The 13,927-nt window shown below is 39.6% G+C and overlaps 1 protein-coding gene across 2 annotated transcripts in view; it reads right to left on the bottom strand.

The window, feature by feature from the left end:
- Positions 1-13,927, bottom strand: part of fbxw12 (F-box and WD repeat domain containing 12) — a 112,253-nt gene that overhangs the window by 97,474 nt on the left and 852 nt on the right. The gene's annotated exons all lie outside the window — the stretch shown is intronic.

The following is a 13,927-nucleotide window of genomic DNA, read 5'->3' as shown; positions in this document are numbered from 1 at the left end:
CATATCTTACGAAGAGACAGGTATAGTTGGGGCCCATGAGGGTGCCCATGGCTACTTCTTTGATTTCCTATGCACAAAGTCAAGTTGACTATCCCTAATCAGTCCTTGCCTTTCCAAATACATATACATCCTGTCCATCAGCATTCCCTCCAAAATCTTGCCCACCACTGATGTAAAGCTCACCGGTCTATAGTTCCCTGGCTTTTCCTAACCACCCTTCTTAAATACTGGCACCACATTACCAACCTCCAGTCTTCTGGCACCTTACCTGTGACTATCGATGATATAAATATCTCAGTAAGAGGCCCAGCAATCACTTCTCTAGCTTCCCACAGAGTTCTAGGGTACAGCTGATCAGGTCCTTGGGAATTTATCCACTTTTATATGCTTCAAGACATCCAGCACCTCCTCCTCAGTAATATGTACATTTTTTAAGATGTCACCATCTAGTGTCCCACATTCTATAACTTCCACGTCCTTCTCCACAGTAAACACTGATGCAAAATATTCGTTAGTATCTCCCCCATCTCCTGCGGCTCCACACAAAGGCCGCAGTGTTGATCCTTGAGGGACCCTATTCTCTCCCTAGTTACCCTTTTGTCCTTAATATATTTGTAAAAACCCTTTGGATTCTCCTAAACCCTATTTGCCAAAGCTATCTCATGTCCCCTTTTTGCTCTCCTCATTTCCCTCTTATACTCCTACTTCCTTTATACTCTTCTAAGGATTCACTCGATCTATCCTGTCCATACCTGACACACACTTCCTTCTTTTTCTTAACCAAGCCCTCAACTTCTTCAGTCATCCAGCTTTCCCTATACCTACCAGCCTTTCTCTTCACCCGAACAGGAATATATTGTCTGTGGACTCTCATTATCTCATTTCTGAAGGCTTCCTATTTTCTGGCCATCCCTTTACCTGCAAACATCTGCCCCCAATCAGCTTTTGAAAGTTCTTGTCTAATATCATCAAAATTAGCCTTCTTCCAATTTAGAACTTCAACTTTTAGATCTGGTCTATCCTTTTCCATCACTATTTTAAAACTAATAGAATTATGGTCACTGGCCCCAAAGTACTCCCCCATTGATACCTCAATCACCTGCTCTGCCTTACTTCCCAAGAATAGGTCAAGTTTTTCACCTTCTCTATTAGGTACATCGACATACTGAATTGGAAAATTTTCTTGTACACACTTAACAAATTCCTCTCCATCTAAACCCTTAATCCTATGGCAGTCCCAGTCTATGTTTGGAAAGTTAAAATTCCCTACCATAACTAACCTAATATTCTTGCAGATGACTGTAATCTCCTTACAAATTTGTTTCTCAATTTCCCGCTGACTATTAGGGTGTCTATAATACAATCCCAATAAGGTGATCATCCCTCGGGCTCCATAATAACATCCCAGTTAGGTGATCATCCCTTTCTTATTTCTCAGTCCTACCCAAATAACTTCCCTAGATGTATTCTTAGGAATATCCTACCTGAGTACAGCAGTAATGCTATCCCTTGTCAAAAATACCACTTCCCTCCTCTATTGCCCCCCTTTCTATCCTTCCTATAGCATTTGCATCCTGGAACATTAAGCTGCCAGTCCTGTCCATGCCTGAGCCACATCTCTGTAATTGCAATGATATCCCAGTCCCATGTTTCTAACTGTGTCCTGGGTGCACCTGGCCTCCCTGTAAGGCCTCTTGTATTGAAATAAATACAGCTTAATTTATTAGTCCTACCTTATTCTCTGCTTTGTTCCTGCCTGCCCTGACTGTTTGACTCGGTCCTTTTCCTCACTATTTCCCTGGGTCCAACGTCTGCAACCTACTAGTTTAAATCCTTCCGAGCAGCTCTCGCAAATCTCCCTGCCAGTACATTAGACCCTTTCAATTCAGGTGCAATCCGTCCTTCTTGCACTTCTATCCCAGAAGAAATTCCAATGATCCAAAAATGGGAACCCTTCTCTCCTGCACCATCTATTCTGCTACGCATTCATCTGCTCTACCTTCCTATTCCTACCCTCATTAGCTTGTAACACCAGGAGTAATCCAAATTTTAAATACCCTCGAGGACCTCCTTTTTAAATTCCTGCATAACTTTCTATATTCTTCCTTCAGAATCTCAATCCTTTTCCCTTTCGATATCATTCGTTCCAATGTGTACAATGACCTCCTGCTGGCCCCACTTCCCTTTTGTTATAAAGGAGAATTTAGAACAGATTACATGGCTTCAACGCTATTCGATTTTACAATAAATTAAACAGACAGTTGTAAAAGATAACATTAACAAAGTTTGCATTTGATTCCAAATCCACAACAACGTGGTTAATTTTTATTAAGGATGGATAATAATTGCTGGCCTCGGCAGCGCTGCTGACATCTTGCATAAAAATCAACATTTTTAAGATCCTTTGAAACCTGTTTTCTGTTCAGGTGAAAGAGTCCCATGTCCCAACTTTCCTTCATGTTTCTAACTTGTCCTTCTATCGAATCTTAAATGGTTCCTTTCCATGCAAGAATACAGGCCTCACTCAAAAGATCTCCATAAAATCCCCAAGCAATGTGCTAGGATTCACATAGCCTGTCAGATCTTTAACTGCTTGCTTTGTCCTTCCTCCAAGGTTTTACTGGACACAAAGTGGGGGAAATGGTTCACTTTTTAGTGAGTTAAAATAATACAATTTCTTTTCAAGGGTACCGGAATATAAAGAGAAACATGAGCTTCCATTATGCAGAGTCTTGATCAAAACCATTTCAGTGTACTGCATTAGACTTTGGGCACCCTACCTCAGAGTGAGTATAATGACCTTTGAGAGGATGCAGCACAGATTCACCAGAATGGACACCGGGGAGTAAAGGATTATATTTTGAGGACAGGTTTTATACACCCAGCTTGTATTTGTTTTAGTTTGGAAGATTGATAGATGATCTAACTGAGATCTTGAATTTGGTAACGATGAATGGGTAGATGCTAAAAACCTGTTCTCTGTGGTGAAGAAATCTAGATCAGGGGCATAATTTCATAATGATAGCTAAGTCTTATAAGAGTGAAATCAAGGTGCCTTTTTCCACAAACTGATGGTGAAAATCTGGAATTCCCTCTCCAAAGCCGATCGGAAGACAGACCTCTGCTACAGATCAGTAAAGGCTGACTGGTATTCCTATTCCCGCAATTATTTTACTCCAAATTTCCACATCCACCTCAGGTATTACATCTCTTAAACTTCACTTTCTTTTGTAACAAACAAAGCAAAATACTTGCTAAACTTCATTGCTTTTTCAGTAACATTTTTAAAAATTATTCTTCTCTTTCTTTTTAAAACTTTGCTCTTTCTCTTTTCTAGTCTTCTTTCATTCTTGCTCTCATCCATCCTCATCTTCCCAATTGTTTCCCCTTCTGTATTATTGGGGACTGAATTTTGAAATGCTTCCCACACCAGGCAGTGGGCCTTGAAGTAACACCACAAAGGCCGCTATCCCGTCACTGTGTCAGCCTTTATTTACACATGGAGAGTCCTTGACACTAATCCAGCTCCTTCAGAACCAACCCTCAGAGCGACCAGGATGACTGACATTCCTGTGTTTTTTTAAAGGAAATAAACAGAAAGAAACCCAGGGAAAAAAACAACTGCAACAGACAATAAAGAAAACCAAAATTAACAAAGAAGTCTACCTGAAACAAAGGGGAGAGAAAAAAGAAAACTCTCCTCCTTCATAGAAAACCAACAGCAGCAACACACTGACTGTTGTCCAGGCAAACACAGAGGTCAGTCCCCTCCCTAACACAAAATGGAGAGTCTTTCCCCACTGATCCGGCTCCCTCAGAGGCAGCTCTCAGAGCAACCAGAATGTGTGATATTCCTGTTTATATTTATCAGCCAGGGCTCCCTCATTGGAACAGATTAACAGCCCCAATCAGGGAACTTGTATTCTATGAAGTCCGCTAGGCTGACCTTGTTACAACCACTACATCCCTTCCCCTCTGAGGCATTTAGTTTTTATAGTCAGTCTTCACTTAAAGTCTGAGGAAGAGTCACTGGACCTGAAACGTTAACTCTGATTTCTCTCCACTGATGCTACAATTTCTATTTTTGTGCCTCACTTAAAGTCTTTTCACTAAAGTCATAATTTTCAGGAATGCTGCCATGACTTTACGTGAATGACAGTTTACCGTAGGAATCAATGTTAAAGCCAGTAGTTCAGTTCCTTTGCCTGGAAAAGCAATACACAATTGTGATTCTGTACCATACATGAATTTGATGATACTATCTATTCCAGGCTGATATAACTTACAAAAGTAAAGATTGTCACTAAATATAACAGAAATGAAAACTGTATAACATCTTTAAAAAAACACAATCACCCGTATTTTAGTTTGGCCAGGTAGCAGAGGTTAGTCAGTGCATGGAGCTGCAGCATCCTGACAATGACCAATTACTGGTGTTAGGTGAAACCCTTCAGTACAAGCTCAGAATGGCAAGCAGGAGAAGGGAGTGACTTCAATGATGAGGGGAATGGGGGAGGAACGCAAGGCCAGGCTGGTGGGGGATCATTGAGAAGAACAAACCCTGAGGGAGGCAATGTCAAAAGGAAACAATGCTAAAGGGAGGAAGCCAGGGCAGGAGGGAAGTATTTTTGCAAGGTTAGGCGAGGGTGGGGGCAGCAATGTTAATATATTTTAACTGCTAAATACCAATGTAATTCAAGAAAACAGATCTTAAAAATAAAATGTTTTAAAACAAAATGACGCTAAGCAGAGAAGCTTGAAGTGAAGACCTACCGTGTTTATCATAGAATATCATAGAGTCCCGACACTGTAAAAGAAGGCCATTCAACCTATCAAGTCCACGCTAACCCTCGAAACAGCATCCCACCCAGAACTCCACCACCCACCCTATCCCCGTATTTCCCATGGCTAATCCACCTAATGTTCATATCTCTGGACAGTTTAGCATGGTCAATCCACCTGACCTACACATCTTTGGACTGTGGGAGGAAACCGGAGCACCCGGAGGGAACCCACACAGACATGGGAAGAATGTTCAAACTCCACACAGACAATCACCTGAGGGTAGAAACCTGGTGCTGTGAGGCAGCACTGCCAAGCACTGAGTCACTGTGCTGCTCTCTATGAAGATCTTGATTTACTTAAGTTAATAAGGCTATTTTTAGTAGGTGCCACTCCTTTCAAAATCTCCACTGAAACAGCCCAGCCTGAACTTTGGTGGGAAATGTTGTGCTGCTAATTTTATTTACATTACCATTACCCTTTCCCCAGTGATAGAAATTATTCACTTCAAAGTTCACACAGATTTCTTCTGTTCAAAGTTTGGGAGAAGATTTGTAACTCGAATGCTCGTTGTTGTGGTTCTGTTCGCTGAGCTGGGAATTTCTTCTGTGTTAATCTATCATATGTAATATGCTTTTTTTGTTTCTATTTGAGATTGTTAGGATATCAGCCATTCGATGAAGTTATTTATGAAATTTAAACCTATAGCTCAATCTTCATTTAATTTTGGATTGTTATATCAGTTTCCCATTACAGGTGTATCACTTACAAACATGTAGACAATTATGCAAAATGTCCCTCAATGTTCACTCCACCAGAAGATAATGTAACTTTGCACTGGCCCCTTCTGATATTTTGTGTGAATTGCTATGGGAACTTTCAAGACAATGATGGAAAATCCTTGTCCAGTTCAAAAAAGCCAATTAAGAAAAGTTTAAGAGTTCTAAATTAACAATAACATTGAATTGAATGAAATTAACTAACCTGTTTCAATCTTCTCAAAATTGGATTGCTAACCTCCTTCAGGAATTAGCCCATTCCTTTTTATCTGTACTTAACGCATCTGTTGATAACCTGTCCTAGAGGCAGAAACATTGTCAACATTTCTTTCCTCCCACCTAAGTTGACTTTTTACTCTTAAATGTTGTGAGCATGCTTACTTGTCTAACTGTGATTATCCATTCTCATCTAAATGCTCTATAATTTTAAAAGCTTCAATTATGCAATGTTCAAAGCTTACATCCCACCAAAATAAATACATTCATTTATAGAGTCATAGAGATGTACAACATGGAAACAGACCCTTCAGTCCAACCCATCCATGCCGACCAGATATCCCAACCCAATCTAGTCCCATCTGCCAGCACCTGCCCATATCCCTCCAAACCCTTCCTATTCATATACCCATCCAAATGCCTCTTAAATGTTGCAATTGTACCAGACTCCACCACATCCTCTGGCAGCTCATTCCATACATGTACCACCCTCTGAGTGAAATCTAAGTTGATTCTGAGGAGACCTAAATTTAGACATGATCCTTGTAGGAACAAATTGCTGCAGATGCTGGAAGCTGATAAAGAGTCATCTAGCTGGCTCTCTCTTCATGGATGCTAACTTGCTGTGATCCCTTAGATATGATCCTTGTTGCTTGCCCTGAACCCTCTCGAGAGTTTCAACGCCCTTCAAGGTTTAAACTGTCTGACAATTTTTCTTTGACATATACAGATATCATTTCTAGTAATATCTATCCCATGGAGAAAAGGAAAACCTAAATAAGTAATGTCAAAAGATGCTCTCAATAGAAATTGGAGAGCTCCAAAAAAACATTTTTATATGCACTAGTAAATTTGTAAAGGCTGGTACAGGTCATTTAAGACCAATAATTACTTTATGTACTCTTCCACTTGATTAATACTAAGTACTTCATTTGGTATTTGCTCTTGTTTTGAAAACAAGAGTTAGAACAATCAAATTTGAATAATAATGATTCTGTTTTATTGCATAGGTGCTGGAGCGAGAATGGTGAAATTGAGTGCAGAATGCATAGAATCCTCATAAAACTAATTCCCAAAGGGAATACATCATGAAATATGCAAGTTTGTGAAATCTATGGAACAGGAAAGCTTCCCTATTTTGATGCACATTATACAGCAGTTACTTTATAGCATCATAGAGATGTACAGCATGGAAACAGAACCTTCAGTCCAAGCCGTCCATGGCGACCAGATATCCCAGCCCAATCTAGTCCCACCTGCCAGCATGTCCCTCCAAACCCTTCCTATTCATATACCCATCCAAATGCCTCTTAAATGTTGCAATTGTACCAGCCTCCACCACTTCCTCTGGCAGTTCATTCCATACATGTACCAGCCTCTGTGTGAATAAGTTGCCCCGTAGGTCCCCTTTATATCTTTCCCCTCTCACTCTAAACTTATGCCTTCCAGTTTTGGACTCCCCGACCCAGGGAAAAGACTTTGCCTATTTATTCTATCCATGCCCCTCATAATTTTGTAAACCTCTATAAGGTTATCTCTCAGCCTCTGACGCTCCAGGGAAAACAGTCCCAGCCTGTACAGCTTCTCCCTATAGCTCAAATCCTCCAACCCTGGCAACATCCTTGTCAATCTTTTCTGAACCCTTTCAAGTATCACAACATCCTTCCGATAGGAAGGAGACCAGAATTGCATGTAATATTCCAACAGTGGCCTAACCAATGTCCCGTACAGCTGCAACATGACCTCCCAACTCCTGTACTCAATTCTCTGACCAATAAAGGAAAGCATACCAAATGCCTTCTTCACTATCCTATCCACCTGCGACTCCACTTTCAAGGAACTATGAACCTGCACTCCAAGGTCTCTATGTTCAGCAACACTCCCTAGGACCTTACCGTTAAGTGTATAAGTCCTGCTAAGATTTGCTTTTCCAAAATGCAGCGCCTCGAATTTATCTGAATTAAACTCCATCTGCCACTTCTCAGCCCATTGGCCCATCTGGTCCAGATCCTGTTGTAATCTGAGGTAACCCTCTTCACTGTCCACTACACCTCCAATTTTGGTGTCATCTGCAAACTTACTAACTGTACCTCTTATGCTCACATCCAAATCATTTATGTAAATGACAAAAAGTGCCACCGATCCTTGTGGCACTCCGCTGGTACCAGGCCTCCAGTCTGAAAAACAACCCTCCACCACCACCTTTGAGCCAGTTCTATATCCAAATGGCTAGTACTCTTTGTATTCAGTGAGATCTAACCTTGCTAATCAGTCTCCCATGGGGAACCTTGTCGAATGCCTTACTGAAGTCCATATAGATCACTTCTACTGCTCTGCCCTCATCAAATCCTCTTTGTGACTTCCTCAAAAAAGTCAATTAAGTTTATGAGACATGATTTCCCACGCACAAAGCCATGTTGACTATCCCGAATCAGTCCTTGCCTTTCCAAATACATGAACATCCTGTCCCTCAGGATTCCCTCCAACAACTTGCCCACCATCAACGTCAGGCTCACTCGTCTATAGATCCCTGGCTTGTCCTTACCACCTTTCTTAAACAGTGGCACCACGTTAGCCAACCTCCAGTCTTCCAGCACCTCACCTGTGACTATTGATGATACAAATATCTCAGCAAGAGGCCAACAATCACTTCTCTCGCTTCCCACAGAGTTCTAGGGTACATCTGATCAGGTTCTGGGGATCTATCCACCATTTCTGTTGCACAGTCTAATAAACTACAATTTTCCAAATTATAGTTTGACAGAATTCTCGAGCCATATAGCTTCTTTGTACAAATTTACCATTGCTTCAGACAGGACATAATTTTGTTTCCCATAACAACACGCAATATTTCTCATTTCAGATCATAAGATAAGTGGTTTTTCTAAATTAATGCAAAAAGAATGTCCATTCATGATGTAAAATAATGTGTTATACATTTAAATTTAATTCACTTACCTTGAATATCATGATGGTATGACTTTTTAAGTTATCTGCATTAGCGGTCCTCTGAGGTATTAAATTAATATTTTGCATTTGGCCAAATCAAAGAAAAAAAGGGTGCTTAAATCATGGTGAAAGTGAGGATAACTGAGGTCCTGGATGGGCTAAAAGTTGATAGAGGAGCTATTGATTAAGAAAGGATGCTGTGCTTAAAGTTGACAAATCATCAGGCCTGTTTGGGATGTTTCTGAGTATATGGAGGCAGACATTTTGGAAAGTGCAGAGACCCAGACTATAACCATCCAATCCTTTTTAAACTCAACAATCTGAGTCAGTTAGTTTAACCTCAGTGTTGGCAAAGCTTTTAGGAATGATAACATGAGACAAAATTAATGGTTAACTTCACCGAATGTGAAATGAATAAGGAATGCCAACATAGATTATTTTCAAAGGTAAATTATGGTTAACGGACCTGAAGATTGAATCATGTCTATTTTTGATGATTAGTCAGGGACCAAGGACTAGCCAGTTGAAAGACTGGTTATTCAAATACTGGCAGGACAATGTTCAAAATCATTGCAATTCTTCAACAACTTACACTTATAAAGCATTTTAAATGTAGTAAAATATTCCTGTAACACAGTAGTATTATCACATGAAATAGATAATATCAGATGAAATTCTAGCTCAGATAGAGGCCAATCATAGGATGCAATTTACCAAATTTTCAAAATGGATTCTCTTCTGAGACTGCTTGAAGATACAAGTACATTAAATTGTGACTGGGTTAAAATTGGATTCTGTCAAGGAAGTGGCTGGGGGTTTGCTGCTTCTGATGTGTTGAAGAGACACATGCAATAAGACCAGTAAGCCTGATGTCAGTGGTGGGCAAGCTATTGGAGGTAATCCTGAGGGACAGGATGTACATGTATTTGGAAAAGCAAGGACTGATTAGGAAAATCATGTCTCACAAATTTGATTGAGTTTTTTGAAGAAGTAACAAAGAGGATCGATGAGAGTAGAGCAGGAGACATGATCTATATGGAATTCAGTAAGGCATTCGATAAGGTTCCCCATGGTAGATTGGTTAGCAAGGTTAGATCTCATGAAACACAGGGAGAACTAGTCATTTGGACACAGAAGTAGCTCAAAGGTAGAAGACAGAGGGTGGTGGTGGAGGGTTGTTTTTCAGACTGGAGGCCTGTGATCATGAGTGTCACAAGGATCGGTGCTGGGTTCACTGCTTTTTGTTCATTATATAAATGTGAACATTGGAGGTATAGTTACTAAGTTTGCAGATGACACCAAAATTGGAGGTGTAGTATACAGCGAATTACACCAGGATCTTGATCAGATGGGCTGAGAGTGGCAGACGGAGTCTAATTTAGATAAATGCATGGTGTTGCATTTTGAGAAAACAAATCTTAGCAGGACTTATACACTTGATGAAAACATCCTAGGGAGTGTTACTGAACAAAGTGACCTTGAAATGCAGGTTCATAGTTCCTTGAAAGTGGAGTCACAGGTAGATAGGATAGTGAAGGCGGCATTTGGTATGCTTTTCTTTATTGGTCAGAGTGTTGAGTATAAGAGTTGGTTAGGCCTCTTTTAGAATATTGTGTGCAATTCTATTTTGTGAAACTTGAAAGGGTTCAGCAAAGATTTACAAGGATGTTGCCAGGGTTGGAGAATTTGAGCTTCAGGGAGAAGTTGAATAGGCTGGGGCTGTTTTCACTGGAGTGTCAGAGGCTGAGGGGTGACCTTATAGAGGTTTATAAAATCATGAGGGGCATAGATAGGGTAAATAGATACAGTCTTTTCCCTTGGGTGGGGAAGTCTAAAACTAGAGGGCATAGGTTTAGGGTGAGAGGAATGGAATGTATAGAATGAGCTGCCGGAGGATGTGGTGGAGGCTGGTATATTTGTAACATTTAAAAGGCATTTGGATAGATATATGAACAGGAAGGGTTTGGAGGGATATGGGCTGGATGCTGTCCGGTGGAACTAGATTGGGTTGGGATATCTGGTCCGCATGGATGAGTTGAACTGAAGGGTCTATTTCTGTCCTGTACATCTCTAGAACTCTAATTGTAGCTAACGGGAAACTGAATGCAGATAGAAATTATTATTGTCTTCTGTACTCCATTAAATGGCAACAATCAACACTTAAAATATCTAAACTCCTTAAACTGACTTTCATTGTTTATTTTATATGTAATACTCTTCTTGTAGTTTTACTGATCAAGCCACTAACCCATTCTTCCTTCAGCCCCTGTGGCTTACAATCCTGAAGTGTCCTGATGAACGAGTGAAACAGATACTAACTTCCTTCTCAACAGTTAATTTCTTTCATTTTTCACATTGTTTAGTGTCTATGGAATTTATTCTTTTATTTCTTAATCCATCCTGAATTCGCATATTCCATGTTTAATCTGATTTATCGGTACAAATGGAATTATGGACATACATATTTGGAGACAACTAACTTTCAATAAACATTTAAAGCAATTTCTCTGAAGTCAATTCTGTTAATTATGTGACTTTTCAAATTAATCCTTAGGAGGGCACTGTACACTAATCCTATGCCGAAATGCATGGTTTCTGTTGTAAACCTTATAGTGCCTTCACTCTACTGTATAATTCTGTATTATTGTAATACATATCTTCAATTCTGCTAATCTTAATGCTTCATTAACTTCATATACTAAAATACAATAACCTTATGTTTGTTTACACATTCACATAAGACAAATATATCCTTGAATAATTAAAAATTGTACTGAACTGCCTATCTTATTCTATACTCATTCTTTACCGAAGTACCAAATCACTGTTGTACTATCAAAGGTGGTTTAAAATGTCTGTTATGCAAATTTGGCAGCATATTCTGCAGTAAGGTCCTAAACTGACTCTGCAATGAAGTGCAATTTATCTCATATCACTTGACCTTGGCACAGACTGGCATGTAACTTCAGTGTGGTACAAAATCAAGTTAAAAAGGTACTAAGATGATTTTGATTCTTTATAAATTCAATATTGAATTTTCTTTATGCCACAAGGAACCAAAAACTCCAACCTGCACTCTAACAATAAGAATATTGTTATTCCGAAACTAAGATCTGTACAATGAACATGAAATGGTCTTACTCTAGGCACACAAACAATCATTCTTACCCAGCAGTTTATTCTCCAAAGTGCTTCAAATTCTACAACAGGTAAGTTCAATGCATAGGCAGTCCCTGTTCTCTGTTAATTGGCTTCCAGAATCAGTGGTAATTCACTCCTACCTGTTCATTTATTTATTTGCTGTCTTGGTTGAATTTTGTAGTCCTGCACAGTCTCTTATTGTAATGGCAATGGCTGCTTCATTGGTGGATTAATATACATTTGTAGGTGAAAGATCTGTTGGTATTAGAAAGATGTAAACAAATCTATGGGTGCATTTTTTGTGACCACAAGAGTTTACACTGAGGACATCCATGAAGGCAAGAGATTAGATACTTCACAGATACATTTCTTAAACCAACTCTGCAGGAGAATTACAACCATAAAGTAAAACAATAGTGTTTAGAATCTACTATATCTTTAAAGTAGCTCTTTACAAATCCTACTTTATCCCTTTCTATATTTTACTTGTTCTGCATTAACCACACATTGTATTATCCAACACTATTCGTTTCCAGGCTATTAAAGCTTGGTCTACTAACTTCATCCACTAATCCCATATTCTAGCCAACTCTGTTATAATGTATACCAGCATCAAATTCTGCTTGTACTAGTTTTCTAAATTGCACTTGCTGCTTGAATCAGCAATTCTTCAAATTACACACGTTTTCAGAATATTCACTCCAACATGTCTTATTCACATGTTATTGCATATGGTTAATAAATGATTACTTTGACTGGAAATTAATGTGATACACAAAGTTTACTTTAAAATGTGCTTGAATTCTTAATTACCATCAGGTCAAATGGAATAAGTCCTACTCTACCCCCAAAGGCTTAGACAAGGAAATGTCAACGAGATGAATACTTTCACCAAAGAACCATGAACGAGGCTGTTAAAAGGCAGCCTGCATCAGGCAACCAGTGGCAATGACCAAACTGGACACCATCATTCATTAGCAGTATGAATAGACAATTTCCTAATTTGAAGGCAGATGTCCATAATTGGGCAAAACTCCTATTTCCAGCTGTTCCTCAAACTCAGTTATGGAAACACATTTACAGTTATGTTGGGCACCAAAATAATGACACGATAGAAATGGAATTAGATAGTTCACTTATCTCAACGTTACTTCACCGTTCCTGATTTAAGGTTATCTGCCTAGTAGAGCATTTAAATATATTCTGGTCGTGAGTTATTCAAGTTATAATATCGCGGTAAGCTTTAATTGAATTTAGTTAAATGAGAATTTATTGCAAACGAAAACCAGCGCAAGCAACTTCCCGTTCGGATTTTATCACTGCTATATCCCTTGGAGTACTATTTTATTTTGGGTTGATTTTTTTTTGTCTCCAGCAGATCTTCGGATTCTTGCTTTGTAACATAGGCAAGTATAACAATTCACGCCCGAAACGGACGTCACTCGTTCTAAACCCGCCTGTCAGATATCACTTGCACCTATCCTATTCGGTTGCAAGATCATTGTCTGAATAGAGGCAAAATACTGCGGGTGCTGGAAATCTGAAACGAACCCAGACAATGCTGGAGGAGCTTAGTAGGTCTGGCAGCATCTGCGGAGAGAGAAACAGAGCTTACATTTCGGATCTGGTATCGCTCTCCTTCAGAACTGGAATAGGTGCCTGTGTGACTGACATGAAGCGTTAGGGGGAAGCGTTTTTCTAAAGTATGGTGTACACCAAATTATCTTTCATAATGGGTCATTGCCGCTTAGTCGATTTTAAACCATTCTACTTAAATAAACGGTGCATTATATTTTTATAGATATTGATCAATGTCTCCTTTTAAATCCTTACAGCCCGATGGCCGAATTTCTCAATTAGAAAACAGACCAAGTATGAGGATATTCCTCCCCCCACCCCCCACCCGTGATTATTAACAGCAAGTTCTCTCGGATTTAGTTGAGCAGTCCCACTCTTTCCTATTCAGGACAGTTAGTGACTCTGAATGTCTACATTTGACACCCTCGAAATTGTTTCTGGAATGGCAGTTTCGAGACCAGAGAACTGAGCGAGCCAATTAG

This window comes from Chiloscyllium punctatum, chromosome 12 (genome assembly GCF_047496795.1).
Source record: "Chiloscyllium punctatum isolate Juve2018m chromosome 12, sChiPun1.3, whole genome shotgun sequence".
Classification (NCBI taxonomy): domain Eukaryota; kingdom Metazoa; phylum Chordata; class Chondrichthyes; order Orectolobiformes; family Hemiscylliidae; genus Chiloscyllium; species Chiloscyllium punctatum.
Note: the sequence above shows the minus strand (reverse complement) of the source record. Positions and strands in the feature narration are given on the sequence as shown.